General features: G+C 39.3%; 1 protein-coding gene across 5 annotated transcripts in view; it reads left to right on the top strand.

Moving 5' to 3' along the window:
• GARRE1 (granule associated Rac and RHOG effector 1) overlaps nucleotides 1–17,282 on the top strand; it is an 83,633-nt gene that overhangs the window by 13,640 nt on the left and 52,711 nt on the right. For 2 of the 5 annotated variants that reach the window (XM_081517172.1, XM_081517173.1), the window contains 2 exons: nucleotides 3,966–4,013; nucleotides 4,989–5,043. The exons of 2 other annotated variants lie outside the window; for them this stretch is intronic. The gene's annotated coding sequence lies outside the window, so the exon portion shown is untranslated. The remainder of the gene's footprint in view (nucleotides 1–3,965; nucleotides 4,014–4,988; nucleotides 5,044–17,282) is intronic. One more of the 5 variants, XM_081517171.1, reaches the window with a different exon arrangement.

The following is a 17,282-nucleotide window of genomic DNA, read 5'->3' as shown; positions in this document are numbered from 1 at the left end:
CAGTGAAAATAGAAAAGGCTTGTAAAATGTTAAGGAGACAGAACGAACATGACTAAATGATTAATTGAATATAACTTCAGGTTTCTGGCTTGTTCATGTAGGTTAATCGTGATGCCATTCACCAAGACAGGGAAGGAACATGGAAAGACTGGGGAGAGTTGGTTCTGGACATTTGATTTGAAGACCTGTGCACTAGGCCGTTGAATATTTGGAATATGGAGCACAAGAGAAAGACTGGGGCGAGAGAGATGGGTTTGGGGATCCTCCCAGTGAGAATTTGTTGATCTTAGAAACAGACAGGGCACAACATAGAGCTCTGAGGAACCACAGCATTTCAGCTCTGTCAGTGACTCAGAGAGGTGACTAAGAATGGCCAGAGGGACAGGAGGAGAGCAAGGAGAACTAGCATCTTTGTCTATCACTCTTTTTAATGTGACAGCAGAAGGTGAGCCAAAAAAAATAGAGTCCTAAGGAGAGAGAGAGTGCTAAGAACTGGATCTTCTGGACATTTTCTCTTGTCTGAATAGATACTTTAAATTTGTGAATGTTGGGAATAAAATTCTTCAAAGCGTTTTTCTGGAATGCATTTCTAAATATGGCTTGTGTCATTCTGACTGACCAAAAAAAACCCATCACCATGGAAATGGTTGGACTTTGAACTTCATGGACAATAACTTCACTTACCTCCCTGATTTCCTGTAAGTGTCCCCACATTATCAAGGGTGGGTGTTTAGATTTACATTGTTGTGGACTGGAGAGGACAGAGATTTTTCTGTTTTCTCTGAAGGAGTTGTTTATGGAGTCGTCATCTTTATTTTAAATAACAGCTTTATTAAAATGTAAGTTACACACCATCAGTTCACTCACTTAAAGTGTATCATTTAATGATTTTTAGTATATTCATAGTTAATACAACTACCACCACAATTTCAGAACGTTTTCATCACTCCAAAAAGAAATGCTGGGGGAAAAAAGAAAGGAAACCCTGTACTCATTAGCAGTCATTCTTTGTTTTTCCCAAATGCCCTAGCCCTAGGCAACCATTAATCAACTTTCTGTTTCAATGGATTTGCCTGTTCTGGACATTGCATATTAATGGGATCATGCAATTTGTGAACTTTGTTTCTGGCTTCTTTCACTTAGTGTAATGTTTTTAAGACTCATCTATGCTGTTTATGTATCAGGACTTCATTCCTGTGGGTTTTTTTTTTTTTTTTTTTGGCTGCTTGGCACGGCTGGTGGGATCTTAGTTCCCCAACCAGGGGTTGAAAACCAGGTCCCAGCAGTGAAAGCACCAAAATCCTGACTACTGGACCACCAGGGAATCCCCATGCTTCATTCCTTTCATGCCTGAAGAGTATTATTCCGTTATATGGCTGTGCCACTAAGCTGTTACACATTTGGGTTGTTTCTGCTTTTTTACTATTATGAATAATATTGCTCTGGACCTTCATGTACAGGTTTTTGTGTAGACATACGTCTTTCATTTTTCTTGGGTATATACATAGTTGTGGAATTATTTGGTCTTATGGTAATTCTATGTTTAACCTTTTGAGGTACTGCCAGACTCTTTTCCAAAGTGTCTGCACCATTTTATATTTCCACAGATTCCAGTTTCCTCACATCCTTGCCAACACTTGTTTTGACTGTATTTTTATCAGTCATCCTAGTTGTAAAGTGATATCTCATGACTTTGATTTGCATTTCCCCGTCAGCTAATGATGTTAAGCATCTTTCCATGTGCTTGTTGGCAATTTGTATATCTTCTTCAAAGAGTTCATCTATTTTTGATCATCAGTTTGGACAAGGTAGATGAAGTTGTAAAACCTGATACTGTAAAAGAACAGGTGAACATATAGAGAAATGAGGGAAAAGCATGCGTGTGTATGTGTATGGTAAAAGATGCTATAAACAGAAAAAGATGAAGGACAGTCTCCCCAGAGAAATAATGCATTCTTTACCCATCTCAGGCATGAGCTTGAGAAACAGGGTGCTTGATGATCCTGTTATTTAGCTGTGACTTTACTTCCAAAGTAAAGCCTCTACCATGGTCTCTGCCTTCTTTCGCACATCACTTTGTCTTACGACTACAGGTATTGCAACCACTGCCAAGTTTCTGTAGATCTGTGGTCTGACAAGTAAGAGGTCAATTGCCACATGGATTAATAGTTTCATCTATATTGAAGTGTGTGTCAGAATTTCCTTCCTTCTTAAGTTGAAAGTGAAAGTGAAGTCGCTCAGTTGTGTCCGACTCTTTGCAACCCCATGAACTGTAGCCCACCAGGCTCCTCTGACTATGGAATTTTCCAGGCAAGAATACTGGAGTGGGTTGCCATTTCCTTCTCCAGGACATCTTCCCAACCCAGGGATTGAACCCGGTTCTCCTGCATTGTAGGCAGATGCTTTACCATCTGAGCCACCAGGGAAGTCTTCCATTATATGGTTATACCACATTTTGTTGATCCATTCATCCATTGATGGATATTTGGCTTGTTTCAGCCTTTCTGCTATTATGCATAATTCTGCTATGAACATTGGTATACAAATATCTGTTTGAGTCCCTGCTTTCAGTTCTTTTGTTTATATACTCAGTAGAATTGCTGGATCATATGGTAATTAGTTATTAACGTATGTTTAATTTTTTGAGGAACTGCCATACTGTTTTCCAAAGTGACTCTACCATTTTACATTTCTACCAGCAATGAACAGGGTTTCAATTTCTATATCCTTGCCAACATGTTGTTTTCCGTGTTACTTTTTCTGTTGATAATAGTCTTTCTAATGCATATGAAGTGGTATCTCATTGTGGTTTTGCTTTGCATTTCCCTAATGATTGGTGATGTTGAGTATTCTTTCATGTGTTTATCGATCACTTGTTTATTTCTTTGACAAATGTCTATTCACGTCCTTTGCCCATTTGACAATTGTTTTGTTTGCATATGTGTTTTTGAGTTGTATGAATTCTTTTTATATTCTGGATATTAATTCTTTCTCACATATATGGTTTACAAATATTTTCTCCCATTCTTTGGGTTATCTTTTTACTCAGAGCTATCTCTGCCAGTTGTGTCCTTTGATGTATAGAAGTTTTAATTTTGATGAAGTAAAATTAGTCTAGTTTTTCTTTTGTTGCCTGTGCTTTTGATGTCATATGCGAGAAATCATTGCCAAGTCCAAACTCATTGATTTTTATATATTTAGGGAATTTCACGCCAAAAGAGTTTTTCTTTCGATTCTTAGATTCTACCACTTTTGGCCATGAATAGAGCTTATTTTTCAGGTTGACTCTGAGTCCTAGGACATGGGCTGGGTAGTATTTAATGGGTTCCCTAATTCTGGCCGGATAAAAATTCCTGGGCTTATCTTTTAGTTTTTGACCCCAGATCTAGATCAGCGATTCCTTTCTTTTTTAAAAAAATTATTATTTATCTCTGGTTGCATTAGGTCTTCATTGCTGCACATGGGCTTTTCTCTAGTTGTGGGGTAGTGGGGGCTACTCCTTATTGGAGTGCAGGGGCTTCTCATATGGTGGCTTCTCTGGTGCAGCACAGGCTCTAGGCACATGGGCTTCAGTAGTTGGGGCCCACGGGCCTGGTTGCTCCATGGCATGTGAAATCTTCCTGGACCAGGGATCCAACCTGTGTCCCCTGCGTTGGCATCCACTGTACCACCAGGGAAGTCCCAAGAATCGGCCATTTCTATAAGGAGTTCTCATTCTAGTTGGTGGGAGGAAATGGTATTAAGAGAGATAATTGCAACTGAGATATGAATTTAAGTCTTTTCAGTAAAGTAAAGATGTACTTTTTAGAAAGAAAAAGATAAATCATGATTCAAATTTAATAGAAGGATTAAAAAACTTTTATTTCTTTGATTTTTTATTTGTCTCTCTTCTCTTTTGTTGACCAGAGAGATACAGTCAAGATCCTGTTTTAACTTGAAATAACCCTTTTCTGTACCACTAATAGGAGTTGGCTGATTCAGTGGCCAGGAGTGAGCAATATGGAAGAGACCAGGTAAATGAACCTATTTCCCACTCCTGACTGGACCTGCTGATTCAAAGCTGGGCATTTATCCAGCTCTTCCTGGAGGAGGGCTCTGCTTCTCCACCTGCCTTTGGCTTTACGTGTTCTGTGAAATGTCTAGCTCTGCTCTGGTTTATCTTGTCGTACAATTTCTTCTGCTTCCTCTCTTCTTCTAGAAAGTGACCAGCACTTAAATAGACTGTATCCCTTAGCTGTTCTTATTACTGTTATGTTGATTCCCTTGTGAATATCTTTACTGTTATGTCTTTGGGATTTGAGCAAGGTGGGCAGGTAAGCACATGTGCCTGTTTTATTTAGCCTGTCATCTGGGAATGAAGCTGCTTTGTGCCATACCATTTCTGACAGTGCGTGCTGAGTGCTGCGTGAGCACTAAGCCACTTCAGTGCTGTCTGACTCTGTGTGACCCTATGGACTGTAGCCCTCCAGGCTTCTCCGTCCATGGGATTCTCCAGGCAAGAATACTGGAGTGGCGTGCCATGCCCTCCTGCAGGGGATCTTCCCAACCCAGGGATCGAACCTGAGTCTCTTAGGTCTCCTGCATCGGCAGGAGGGTTCTTTATCACAAGTGCCACCTGGGAAGCCCCATTTCTGACAATAGGACTGTTTTTCACTCCTTTTTCTCTATTGGCTTAATGACTGAAATGGATTTTAAATTGTTCTCTGTGTTCACAGATAATAGCTATCACATCATTGAAACGTGACACCACCCACTCTAGAATACAGAGATTTCTACTCAGTTAAGGGATTAGGTGACTTTATAAGACCTTTCTTGTCAGTAACTTTTTCTCAGACAAGCAGAATAATAAGGCATACTTATTTTCGCTTATTGGAATGATAATAGGATCATCAAACATTTAATGCTTAATATGTGCCAGACATTATTCTACATGTATAAACTCATTTAACTCAATAACAGTAGTTACGGTTATTATCCCTATTTTACAGACGATGAAACTGAGGCACAGAGAGGTTAAGGAACTTGCCCAAGGTCACATAGCTGGTAAGTGGCAAGAGCCAGGATCCCACCCAGTTAGTCTGCCCCGAGGCCACAGTTTTCCACTACATTCTCTGAAGGGAAGCTCTTCAAGTTTTCTCAGGGTGACCACTTTTTTTAATGTTATCAGTTATGGGTATAAGAAAACCCTTTTTAAAAAAATTTGTTTATTTTTAATTGGAGGATAATTGCTCTACAATATTGTGTTGGTTTCTGCCACGAGGAAAACCCTTTTATACTTAACTTTGTCTAGTTTCAAGCCTGTTCTTTGTTATTGGTTGAATTACAAATTGCTGCTGACTTTGATTACAGAAAGGAATGTTTTAAGAGATGTAGTTAGGTCTGAGTTGAATTTTAATCTGTTGAGAGTTTTTGCAAATTATTGTAGTGTTGAAAAGATGTGACATCTACTAAAATGTCCTTTTCTACTATGTGTTTGAGAGTCTTAGGCAGCATTAAAACTTAGGAATACAACACAAATCTTCAAGTCTTGGCTGCAGCTAACTTCTGAGGTCTTTCACAATGCACATTTATTTCCATGTAGCATGAATAGTGGATTCATAAATGGTGAATATTTTCCCAGTGAAAATTCTTTTCAAGAAAATACAGAGCAGAAATGTCCTTAAATGGATTGAACATATTTTAGCCCTTCAGGGAGATAAATAGAGGGGGAAAGCTTTCAAAAAACAGCAAGACAAGCACTTTAAAAAAGGAAGGGATGTATCCCCATGCTTACATACATGTTTGTGTGCATTTTAAACTGTTTTTGGCTTTACTGGGTCTTTGTTGCTGCACATGGGCTTTTTCTAGTTGTGATGTCCAGGGGCTACTCTTTGACACTGTACATGGGTTTTTCATTGCAGTGGCTTCTCCTGTTGTGCAGCACAGGCTCTAGCGCTCGGGCTTTAGTAGTTGCGACACACAGGCTCAGTAGTTGTGGCACAGGAGCTTAGTTGCTCCATGGCATGTGAAATCTTCCTGGACCAGGGATCGAACCTACGTCCCCTGCATTGGCAGTTGGATTCTTATTTACTGTGTCACCCTTTTTCAACTTTTTATTTACAGAAGTGTTTGATCATGTACAACAGTAGAACAGATAATACAATGAACCTCATGCATGCCTATCACCGAGCTTCTAGCAACATTTTGTGAAGGGCTCTTACGATGACCGCCATGATGACGACTCCTTAGATGTGTGTCACCACCTTCTTTGCATGTTGTTTCTGGCAAAGTCCCATTTGAAAATGATAGGACTTGAATGGTATTTCAATTCCATGATACTTCTTGAATTCAACACTGTCTAGTTTTGATTACAGCAAAGATCAGCACAGGAACACCAAATCTATTAAGAATAAGTAGAAGCCAATTTTTATTTTCTTAAGGGTCTTGTTTGTTCTGTCTGGTGAAGAACCCCAGCCTTAACTGTGGGACTAAAATGGTTTTGTTAGAAGCAGTTATGATACAAGCAGAAGTTTTCATTGAATTGTCCCACCAGCCCCTTGGTTCTAAGAAATAGAATCATTTATCACATGGAAGTGGAAGTCCTTTTCTGGATTTTTGAATGAGTAGGAATGTTGATGAAATACATGAGTTGCCATAAGTAGTGTTTATATAGTCTGCATCTTCAGATGTCCTTATCCTTGTGACTTTCAGCAGGTTTTTAGCTGACCAGTTTTGTTCTCAAATTATAGTATGTGTCTAGAACCATTTGAGAATCTTGTAAAAAATGCATATTTTTTTCTGCTCCTAATTCCAAAGATATATTCTTTAGATTTGGAATGTACCCCAGGAATCAGCATTTTAACAGTCATTCCATTAAGAGGGATATTCTAATTTTAATGTCAGAGAAGGCAGTCCTTAAGCTATGGTTGGCTTTTTCTTTTCATCCTAGTCTAACAAGGTTAATGTTAATATGGGATCTTATCAAAAATTGCTTAAAATTTTCTATTCTTTTTTTTTTTTGCCATTCTTAATAACATGTTCAATGGGCATTATAACCACTCCTTGAACACTGATGTGACTAATAGACAGACTTATCCTAATACACGGAGAAGGCAATGGCACCCCACTCCAGTACTCTTGCCTGGAAAATCCCATGGATGGAGGAGCCTGTTAGGCTGCAGTCCATGGGGTCGCTAAGAGTTGGACACGACTGAGCGACTTCACTTTCATTTTTCACTTTCATGCATTGGAGAAGGAAATGGCAACCCACTCCAGTATTCTTGCCTGGAGAATCCCAGGGACGGCGGAGCCTGGTGGGCTGCCATCTATGGGGTCGCACAGAGTTGGACACGACTGAGGTGACTTAGCAGTAGCAGTAGCAATCCTAATACAGATGCATCTTTGGTCTTCATTTTTTTTTCTCTTGGCTAGGCTGGGGTTTTGTTGCTGCACATGGGCTTTCTCTAGTCATGGTGCACAAGCTTCTCATTGTGGTGGCTCCTCTTGTTGGGGAGCAGGGGCTCTAGGGCTCATGGCTTCAGTAGTTTCGGTACATGGGCTTAGTTGCTCCTTGGCATGTGGGATCTTCCTGAACCAGGGGTCGAACCCTTGTCCCCTGCCTTGGCGTGTGGAGTCTTAACCCCTGGACTACTAGGGAAGTCCTGCACCTTTTGGTCTTTAACAATTCAACTATGATGCTCATGACCTGAGGACCACACCTTGAGAATATAGGTGCACAGGCCGTGATATAGATTCAAAGGGTCCAGTATGGAGATTCCCTGGTGCTTCAGTGATTGGGGACCCTGTGCTTCCCCTGTAGGGGGCACAGGTTCAATCCTTGGTTGGGGAACTAAGATCCCACAAGCCAAACGGCATGGCCAACAACCAACCAAACAAACACATTAAAAAGTAAGCAAAAAAAAAAAATCACAAAGGGTCCAGTATGTATTTCTCTTTGGTTCCCTGGAATGTGTTAACTTGAGCCTTTGGCCTCCCCTGTTTGGTTATCTGCTGGACCAACCCTAAATGCAGTTTTGATGAAGTCACCTGCTGCCTCCAGCTCTATGTAGCCTTCTTCTGTAGGGAAGGGAAGGGAAGCATGGGGAGTGTGAACAGCAGGTGGTTCTTTACCTGGGACTCCAAATCCAAAACTGAAGGAAAACTCTGGTGTTTTGGATACATGTTTGACTATGGAGTGTTTTGTCATCAGTTTCTAAAAGGAATCTGTGACCTTTCCCTCCCCACCTCCTTCTACTCCCCCACCCTGCATGCATGCACACAACAGAGAGCTGTGTCCTAAAGCAGCCTGTGTGAGAATCACCTGGCCTCTAGACAGCAGTTGTAGGGACACCAAATTGCAAAACAGTCTCTACTCTGTGGAATCAGCATTGCTCTTCACCATCTGGTAAAAACTGCAAGCCACAGCTGGGCTGGGTGGCCAACTGTGGCCAACTGTATTGCTTAACTAATATTCCATGTGTCCCCCTACATTTCCCAGTTTATCTTGCAGTTACACTAGCACATGTGACTAATTCTGACCAAAGGGAAGTGACGTGTGCCACTTATGTTGGGAAGTGATGTGTGTCACTCATATTGGGAGGCAGTGAAGAGTGGATATGGGTTTCTTTCCTTGTGCTAAGGTGACTGTGGCAAATGCAAGTTCCAGTGATGTCCCTACAAGCTGAAGGGCTGCCAGACCCTCATTGAATGTTATGTGAGCAAGAAATAAATCATCTTAGGTTAGGCCACTCCTTTCAGGATTTGTTCCTGTAGCATAGCTTAACAAGGATAGTGCTGAATAGAACACTTCCATATGCATTTAGAGTTCTGGGAGTAAAGATGCAGGTACTGTGCAGTCTAGTGCAGGACATTTAGTACCTTGAGATCTTTTTCCTTCATCTGAATTGAAGGGCTTAAATTAAATGATCTTTAAGGGCCTTTTTGATACCCACATTCCCAGATTTGCAGTTGCCAAATTTAAATTCAGATTTCTAATTGAAGTATGGAAAGGAAGCTAAGTCTGGCATTAAAGGTATCCCTGGAAAACTTGTTTTTTTTTGGTTGTGGCATGCAGGATCTTAGTTCCCAGACCAGGGATTGAACCCATGCCCCCTGCATTGGGAGCTTGGAATCTTTTTTTTTAAGTGTAGATTTTGTCACTTTAAAAAATTATTTATTTATTTGTTTTTGGTTGTACTGAGACTTCGTTGCTGCATGGGCTTTTCTCTAGTTGTGGAGGGTAGGGGCTACTCTCCAGCTGTGATACTCAGGCTTCTCATGACAGTGGCTTCTCTTGTTGAGGAGCACAGGCTTTAGGGCACATAGGCTTCAGTAGTTGCAGCACATGGGCTTAAGTAGTTGTGGCTCCTGGTCTCTAGAGCACAGGCTCAGTAGTTGTGGTGCAGAGGCTTTGTTGCTCCAAGGCGTGTGGGATCTTCCTGGATCAGGGATCAAACCCACGTCTCCTGCATTGGCACGTGGATTCTTTATCACTGAGCCACCAGGGAAGTCCTGAGCTTGGAGTCTTAATTACTGGACTGCAAGGGAAGTCCCCAAAACTTATTTCTTATTATGTACCTTTTGCTGTTAAATGAAAAGTTACCTAGGGAAAATAATAGCCTTGTTGAGATATAATTCGCATACCATATGTGTTATAGTATATTCAGAGTTGTTCAACAGTCACACTATCTAACTTCAAAGCCTTGTTATTACCCTAAAAAGAAACCCTGTACTCATTAGCAGTGACTTTCCATTCCATAAATCTACTTGTTTCTATGGATCTTCCTATTCTGGGCATTACATATCAGTCAGGGTATATAATATGTAGCTTCTTGTGTCTGGCTTCTCTTGCACTTAGTACAGTGTTTTCAAAATTTGTGCATGTTTTATAATAGCATGTATCAGTACTTCATTCCTTTATATGTGCATAATATATATTTAATGTACCATTGTATATCTGTGGCACATTTTGTTTATTCATGTATCAATTGATAAGAGATTTGTGTTGTTTCTGTTTTTTCATTATTTTGAATAAGGCTGCTGTGAACATCGATGTATAGGTTTTTGTGTGAATTTGTATTCTTCATCTCTTGAATATATACATTGGAGTGGAATTGCTGGGTCATGTGGTAACACTGTACTTATTTTGAGGAGCTGCCAAACTGTTCCCCAAAGTGCTATACTTTTTACAATCCTACCAGCAGTGTATGAGGGTTCCAGTTTCTCTACATTTTCACCAACACTTGTTATTGTTTGTCTTTTTGATTGAAGTAATCATCTTTGGTGAAGCAGCTACATGCAAACCAGTCAGTGAGATATTAATGTATATTTTAACTTGTTAAGTTGTTCTTTAAGCAGTTGTAATATCCATTGGCATTTTTATAAAAATGTTCACCATGAGTTTAGCACTAAAATAAAAAGTGTAATGAATAATAACAATTCCTCTGCTTGTTTAGTGTTTACAAATTTTATTTTTTAAATAATGGATTCTAGAAGGGGGGAAAAGGAGTAGATGATTCTCCAAATGTAATTGTTGTCTCTCTTTTTTAAAATTAATTTATTTCTTGGCTGTGCTGGGTCTTTGTTGCTTTTCTTGGGTTTTGTTTATTTGCGGCAAGTCGAGGTTCTCTCTCTACTTGTGGTGCTCGGGCTTCTCATTGTGGTGGCTTCTCTTGTGGAGCACACGCTCTAGGCTCACGGGCTTAAGTAGTTGTGGCACACTGACTCAGTAGTTGCAGCTCACGGGCCCTAGAGCATGGATTCAGTATTTGTGGTGCATGGGCTTTGTTGCTTTGCAGCATGGGGGTATTCCTGGACCAGGGATCGAACTTGTGTCCCCTGCAGTGGCAAATGGATTCTTATCCACTGCACCACCAGGCAAGTCTGTACTTGTTCTCTTAAAGCATAAATTTGTCTCTATAAATTATGTATTTCTAATTTGTCAGATAGATTATACCTTAAATATATAGGCTTGAGCCTTTTAAAATCACAATGAAATCCTGAAAGGCTGTACATAATGAAGTAGTTGAATTGTTACATTAAATATATCCTGGGGTTCACTACTTAAAGGAGCTTCTATGTGTCTTTTTTTTTTTTTTCTCTATGTGTCTTTTAAGATGGTCAGTAACCCTCTGATTATTTGTTTCACAGATTGATGTTTTTGTGTATTATATTTTTAAGAAGAGGAACACTCCATTATGCTGGGAATACAAGTGTTTGAAGTAGTATTATATACAAAGTTGATCCTCACATAGATTCTCATAAATCTCAGATCCTGTGTTTGCAGATTAGCTTACTGGCTAAAATTTATTTGCAACACAAAATAAATACTTGCAGAGCTCTTGTGGTCAGTTGTAGACATGTGCAAAGTGGCAAAAAATTTGAATTGCCCAACATGCACACCCCCAGCTGGGGTTGAACAGGGTGATGCTCTGCCTTCTCATTTCAGCTCTCAGACTACAAACAAGTATTCTTTTCATAGTCTATCTAGTGCCACGTTTTTTGCATTTTTATACCTTTTGTTGGCAGTCTCACTGTTTAAAATGGCCCCTGAGTATATTGCTGAAGTGCTCTCTAGTGTTCCCAAGCCCAGGAAGGCTGTGATGTACCTAACAGAGAAGGTCCATGTGTTTGATGAGCTTGATTAGACATGAGTTACAGTGCTATTGCCTGTGAGTTCAATGTTGATGAATCAACAATATATGTTAACTAAGGTATCTTTAAATAGAAACATAAAACAAGGTTATATGTTAACTGGTTGGTGAAAATGTTTTGACCAGACATTTACAGGATCTTAACTTTGCATGTCTTCTAGGAGTACTGATTTAGTATTTGCTGATGGCGTGCTGTGATTCATGGGGTCCCAAAGAGTCGGACATGACTGAGTGAATGAACTGAACTGAACTGAATTCAGTGTTCATAGCAACTTTACATAACTACAGAGCCAACTGTATGTGATGAGTTGCTTGTCTGTTGTTGCTTTCAGATTCTCTCTTTGGCTTTCGGCAGTTGGATTATAATGTGTCTAGACTGAATTTATTTTTTTTTAGTTTATCCTACGTGGAGTTGGTTGAACTTCATAAATGTATAGATTCATGTGCTCTTCATCAAATTTGAGAAATTTGGGAACTTTATTGGGAACTTTATTTCTTCAAATTCAGACTTAAATTGAAGAAAGTAGGGAAAACCACTAGACCATTCAGGTATGATCTAAATCGAATTCCTTATGATTATATAAGTGACAAATAGATTCAAGGGATTAGATCTGATAGAGTGCCTGAAAAACTATGGACATAGGTTTGTGACATTGTACAGGAGGCAGTGATCAAGACCATCCCCAAGAAAAAGAAATGCAAAAAGGTTGTCTGAGGAGGCCTTACAAACAGCTAAAAAAAAAAAGAGACGGTAAAGGAGAAAAAGAAAAATATACCCATTTGAATGTAAAGTTCCAAAGAATAGCAAGGAGAGATAAGAAAGCCTTCCTAAGTGATCAATGCAAAGAAATAGAAGAAAACAATAGAATGGGAAAGACTAGAGATGTCTTCAAGAAAATTAGAGACACCAAGGGAACATTCCATGCAAAGATGGGCACAATAAAGGACAGAAATGGTATGGACCTAACAGAAGCAGAAGATAATAAGAAGAGGTAGCAAGGATACACAGAAGAACTATACAAAAAAGATCTTCATGACCCAGATAACCACAATAGTGTGATCACCCACCTAGAGCCAGACATCCTGGAATGCAAAGTCAAGTGGGCCTTAGGAAGCATCACTACAAACAAAGCCAGTGGAGGTGATGGAATTCCAATTGAGCTATTTCAAATCCTAGAAGATGATGCTGTGAAAGTGCTGCATTCAAGATGCCAGCAAATTTGGGAAACTCAGCAGTGGCCACAGGACTGGACTAGGTCAGTTTTCATTCCAATCCCAAAGAAAGGCAACGCCAAAGAATGTTCAAACTACCACACAATTGCACTCATCTCACATGCTAGTAAAATAATGCTCAAAATTCTCCAAGTGAGGCTTCAACAGTACGTGAACTGTGAAATTCCAGATGTTCAAGCCGGATTTAGAAAAGGCAGAGGAACCAGAGATCAAATTGCCAACATCCGTTGGATCATTGAAAAAGTAAGAGAGTTCCAGAAAAACATCAGCTTTATTCACCACGCTAAAGCTTTTGACTGTGTGGATCACAACAAACTGGAAAATTCTGAAAGAGATGGGAATACCTGACCACCTTACCTCCTTCCTGAGAAATCTGTGTATGCAGGTCAAGAATTAACAGAACTAACTGGACATGGAACAACAGACTGGTTCCAAATCGGGAAAGGAGTACATCAAGGCTGTATATTGTCATCCTGCTTATTTAACTTATATGCAGAGTACATCATGCAAAATGCCAGTTGGATGAAGCACAAGCTGGAATCAAGGTTGCTGGGAGAAATATCAATAACCTCATATATGCAGATGACACCACCCTTATGGGAGAAAGCGAAGAAGAACTAAAGAGCCTCTTCATGAAAGTGAAAAAGTTGGCTTAAAACTCAACATTCAGAAAACTAAGATCATGGCATCCAGTCCCATCACTTCATGGCAAATAGATGGGGAAACCATGGAAACAGTGAGAGATTTTATTTTGGGGGCTCCGAAATCACTTCAGGTAGTGACTGCAGCCATGAAATTAAAAGATGCTTGCTCCTTGGAAGAAAAGCTATGACTGACCTCGGCAGCATATTGAAAAGCAGAGACGTTACTTTGCCAACAAAGGTCTGTCTAGTCAAAGCTATGGTTTTTCCTGTCTGGATGTGAGAGTTGGACTATAAAGGAAACTGAGCACCGAAGAGTTGATGCTTTTGAGCTGTTGTGTTGGAGAAGACTCTTGAGAGTTCCTTGGACTGCAAGGAGATCCAACCAGTCCATCCTAAAGGAGATCAGTCCTCAATATTCATTGGAAGGACTGATGTTGAAACTGAAACTCCAATACTTTGGCCACCTGATCCAAAGAACTGACTTCTTGGAAAAGACGCTGATGCTGGGAAAGATTGAAGGCAGAAGGAGAAGGAGATGACAGAGGATGAGATGGTTGGATGGCATCACCGACTTGATGGACATGAGTTTAAGCAAGCTCTGGGAGTTGGTGATGGACAGGGAAGCCTGGCATGCTGCAGTCCATGGGGTCACAAAGAGTCAGACACGACAGAGCGCCTGAACTGAACTGATTTCTTCAAATATTTTTTTGTGCCTTTCTCCGTCTCTCCTCCTTCTGTGATGCTGGTATGCTTAATGGTGTCCCACAGTCTCTGAGACTTTTTTCTTCCTGTTTCTCAGTCTAGGTAATCTCAATTGGTTAATCTTTAATTTCACTGATTCCTGTTCACATCTGCTGTTGAGCCCTTAGTTAATTTTTTTTATATCAGTTATTATATTCTCAACTCCAGAATTTGTTTGGTTCTGCTTTTTAAATATCTCTTTTATTAGTATTCTGAATTTGCTGAGACATCATTCTCATATTTTTCTTTAATTCTTTTTTCCTTTTTAATGATTTTACTTTTTTTTTTTGATTTTACTTTTTTTTTAAACTTGAGGTATAGTTGTACAACCATCACCACTATCTAATTCTAGAATGTCTTTATCACCTCAAAAAAAAAAAAGCTGTATTAATTGATAACCACTCCCCATTTCCTTCCTCTCCTTAGCTCCTGGCAACTACTGATACGACTTTTTTTTCTCTCTTTGCATTTGATTTATATGAATGTTTCGTGTCAGTGGAATCTCACAGTATCTGGCCTTCTATTTCTGGCGTCATTCTCTTACCATATTGTCTTCGAGGTTCAGTCACACTGTAGCATTTCTCAGTGTGCTCAGTCAGTTGTGGCTAACTCTTTGGGACCACATGGACTAGAGCCTGCCAGGTCCTCTGTCCATGGCATTTTCCAGGCAGGAATACTGGAGTGGGTTGCCATTTCCTTCTCCAAGCATTTATCAATGTTTCATTCATTTTTTATGGTTGAATAATATATCATTGTATGGCTGTACCACATTTTGTTTATTCATTCATCAGTTGATAGACTTGGGTTGTTCCACTTTGGGGCTATTATGAATAATGATGCTATGGACATTCATGTGTAAATTTTTTTTTTTTTTTTAATGAACTGATGTTTTTCAGTTTTCTTGGGTATATGCTTAAGAGTGGATTGCTTGGTCTCAATGGCAACTCTCTGTTTAACATTTTGAGGCACTGCCAAAGTGTTTTTCACAGTCTCAGCATCATTTCACATTCTCACCAGCAACTTAGGAGGGTTCCGGTTTCTCCATGTTCTCATCCACACTTATTTTCTGTTTTGTTTTTTGTTTGTTTTTACTGTAGTCATGCTAGTCTGTGTGAAATGATATCTCACTGTGATTTATTTGTTTTTCTCTAGCGACTATCCATGTTGGGCATCATTTCATTTGGTTATTGGCCAGTTGTATGTCTTTCAAGAAACATCTGTTCATATAATTTGCCCACATTTTAATAGGTTATTTGTCTTTTTAAAAAAATTTTTAAAGTTCTTTTTATATTCTGGATACTAGACCCTTAACAGATACATGATTTTCCATTATTTTTGCCCATGCTGCGGGTTGTCGTTTCGCCTTGGTAGTAACCTTTGATGTGCAAATATTTTTAGTTTTGATGAAGTCCAGCTTATCTATTTTTTCTTTTATTGTTTGTGTTTTAAGATGTCATGTCCAAGAAACCATTGCCTAATCTAAAATCACAAACATTTTGACCTATATTTTCTTTAAGAGCTTTATAGTTTTAGCTCTAACATTGAGGTCTTTGATGCATTTTGAGTTACTTTTTGTTTATAATATAAGAGAGGGGTTCTTATTCATATTTTTTTTACATGAGGATATCTAGTTGTACCATCATCATTTATTGAAAAGACTGTTCTTTCTCAACTGAATGGTTTTGCACCCTTGTCTAAAATCAGCTGACCATAGGTGTCTAGGTTTATTCCAAACTCTCAATCACATTCCATTTACATATATGTGTCTTTCCTTATGCTAGTGCTCTGCTGTCTTTATTACTGTAGCTTTACACCTAGGTTTTCAAATTAGGAAGTGTGAGTCCTCTGACGTCTTGTTTTCAGTACTTGGTAGGTTATCTTAGGTCTCTTGCACTTCCATATGCATTTTAGGATCAGCTTGCCTATTTCTGTGGAAAAGGTAGTTCAAATTTTGATAGAGACTGCATTGAATTTGCAGATGAATTTGGAGAAGTAGTATATTTTTAAGCATTACTAGTTTCATTTACATACTTTGAAAGCATGTAAAGTGGGAAAAAGTTTAATGTTTATGATGTTTATTAAAAAGTTAAGTGAGTGTGTGGGCCTTACTTGACCTTCTTGAATCATCTGGCAGAGAAATGGGGATGGACTCTCAGAGCCAGGGGCACCAATGTGCAACACACAACAAAGAAAAGTGTTCCTCAGGGCTTTTCAAGACACTCACTGTGGCCAGTTCAAGGTGATAGTTTTCTTTCACAGAACACACAGTTTCTATGTGAGCACCCTTCCATCCTTCAGCACTCCTGCTTAGTGTTTCTCTTGTTCTTCTGAATTTGTACAGCCACATTGGTAACAGTGAAATACTTGAGTAGGGATAGATATGATTGCCTTATTGTATGTAATGAATTTGAAAAATGAACATTTGGTAACATATTTCTTACATATAGCTGTTTGATATCTCATTTCTTGAAAAGTTTATGAGAGTTTAAGAGTCAAAATTCTCTTGAACACAGAGCTACAAACAGTGCCAGTTTAGTTGGATTTATATGCTAGCCGGGTTAGGGTTGTACTTTTAGAGTATGTATTTGTATTCACAACACTTTTCTCATTTCTTGCTCTTACAACCTGTCTACCTTCCTGGGTTCCTAATGGAATTGTAGAATCGTAAAGGAGACATGGTAATTGGCTATAATGAATGAAAAGGTGGTTGTTGTTTAGTCACTCAGTCGTGTCTGACTCTGTGACCCCATGGACTGCAGCACGCCAGGCTTCCCTGTCCTCCACTGTCTCCTGGAATTTGCTCAAACTCAAGTGCAATGAATCAGTGATGTCATGGTATGACGTATTTATTTTTATCTATCAAAAAAGCAAAGAAAGAAAGAAAGAAAATCTAGTTATCAATAAGTAGACCAAGCTATATACAGACATCATGTAGACTACATATATCATTCAATAAAATATATTTGAACTACTGTTATGTTTGAGAGAGCAGATCATTAAGGCAAGTGTAAACTTAATTAGCTGTGGAGGGAGA

This window comes from Giraffa tippelskirchi, chromosome 7 (assembly GCF_054371585.1).
Source record: "Giraffa tippelskirchi isolate mGirTip1 chromosome 7, T2T-mGirTip1v1.2.pri, whole genome shotgun sequence".
Taxonomy (NCBI): Eukaryota; Metazoa; Chordata; class Mammalia; order Artiodactyla; family Giraffidae; genus Giraffa; species Giraffa tippelskirchi.
Note: the sequence above shows the minus strand (reverse complement) of the source record. Positions and strands in the feature narration are given on the sequence as shown.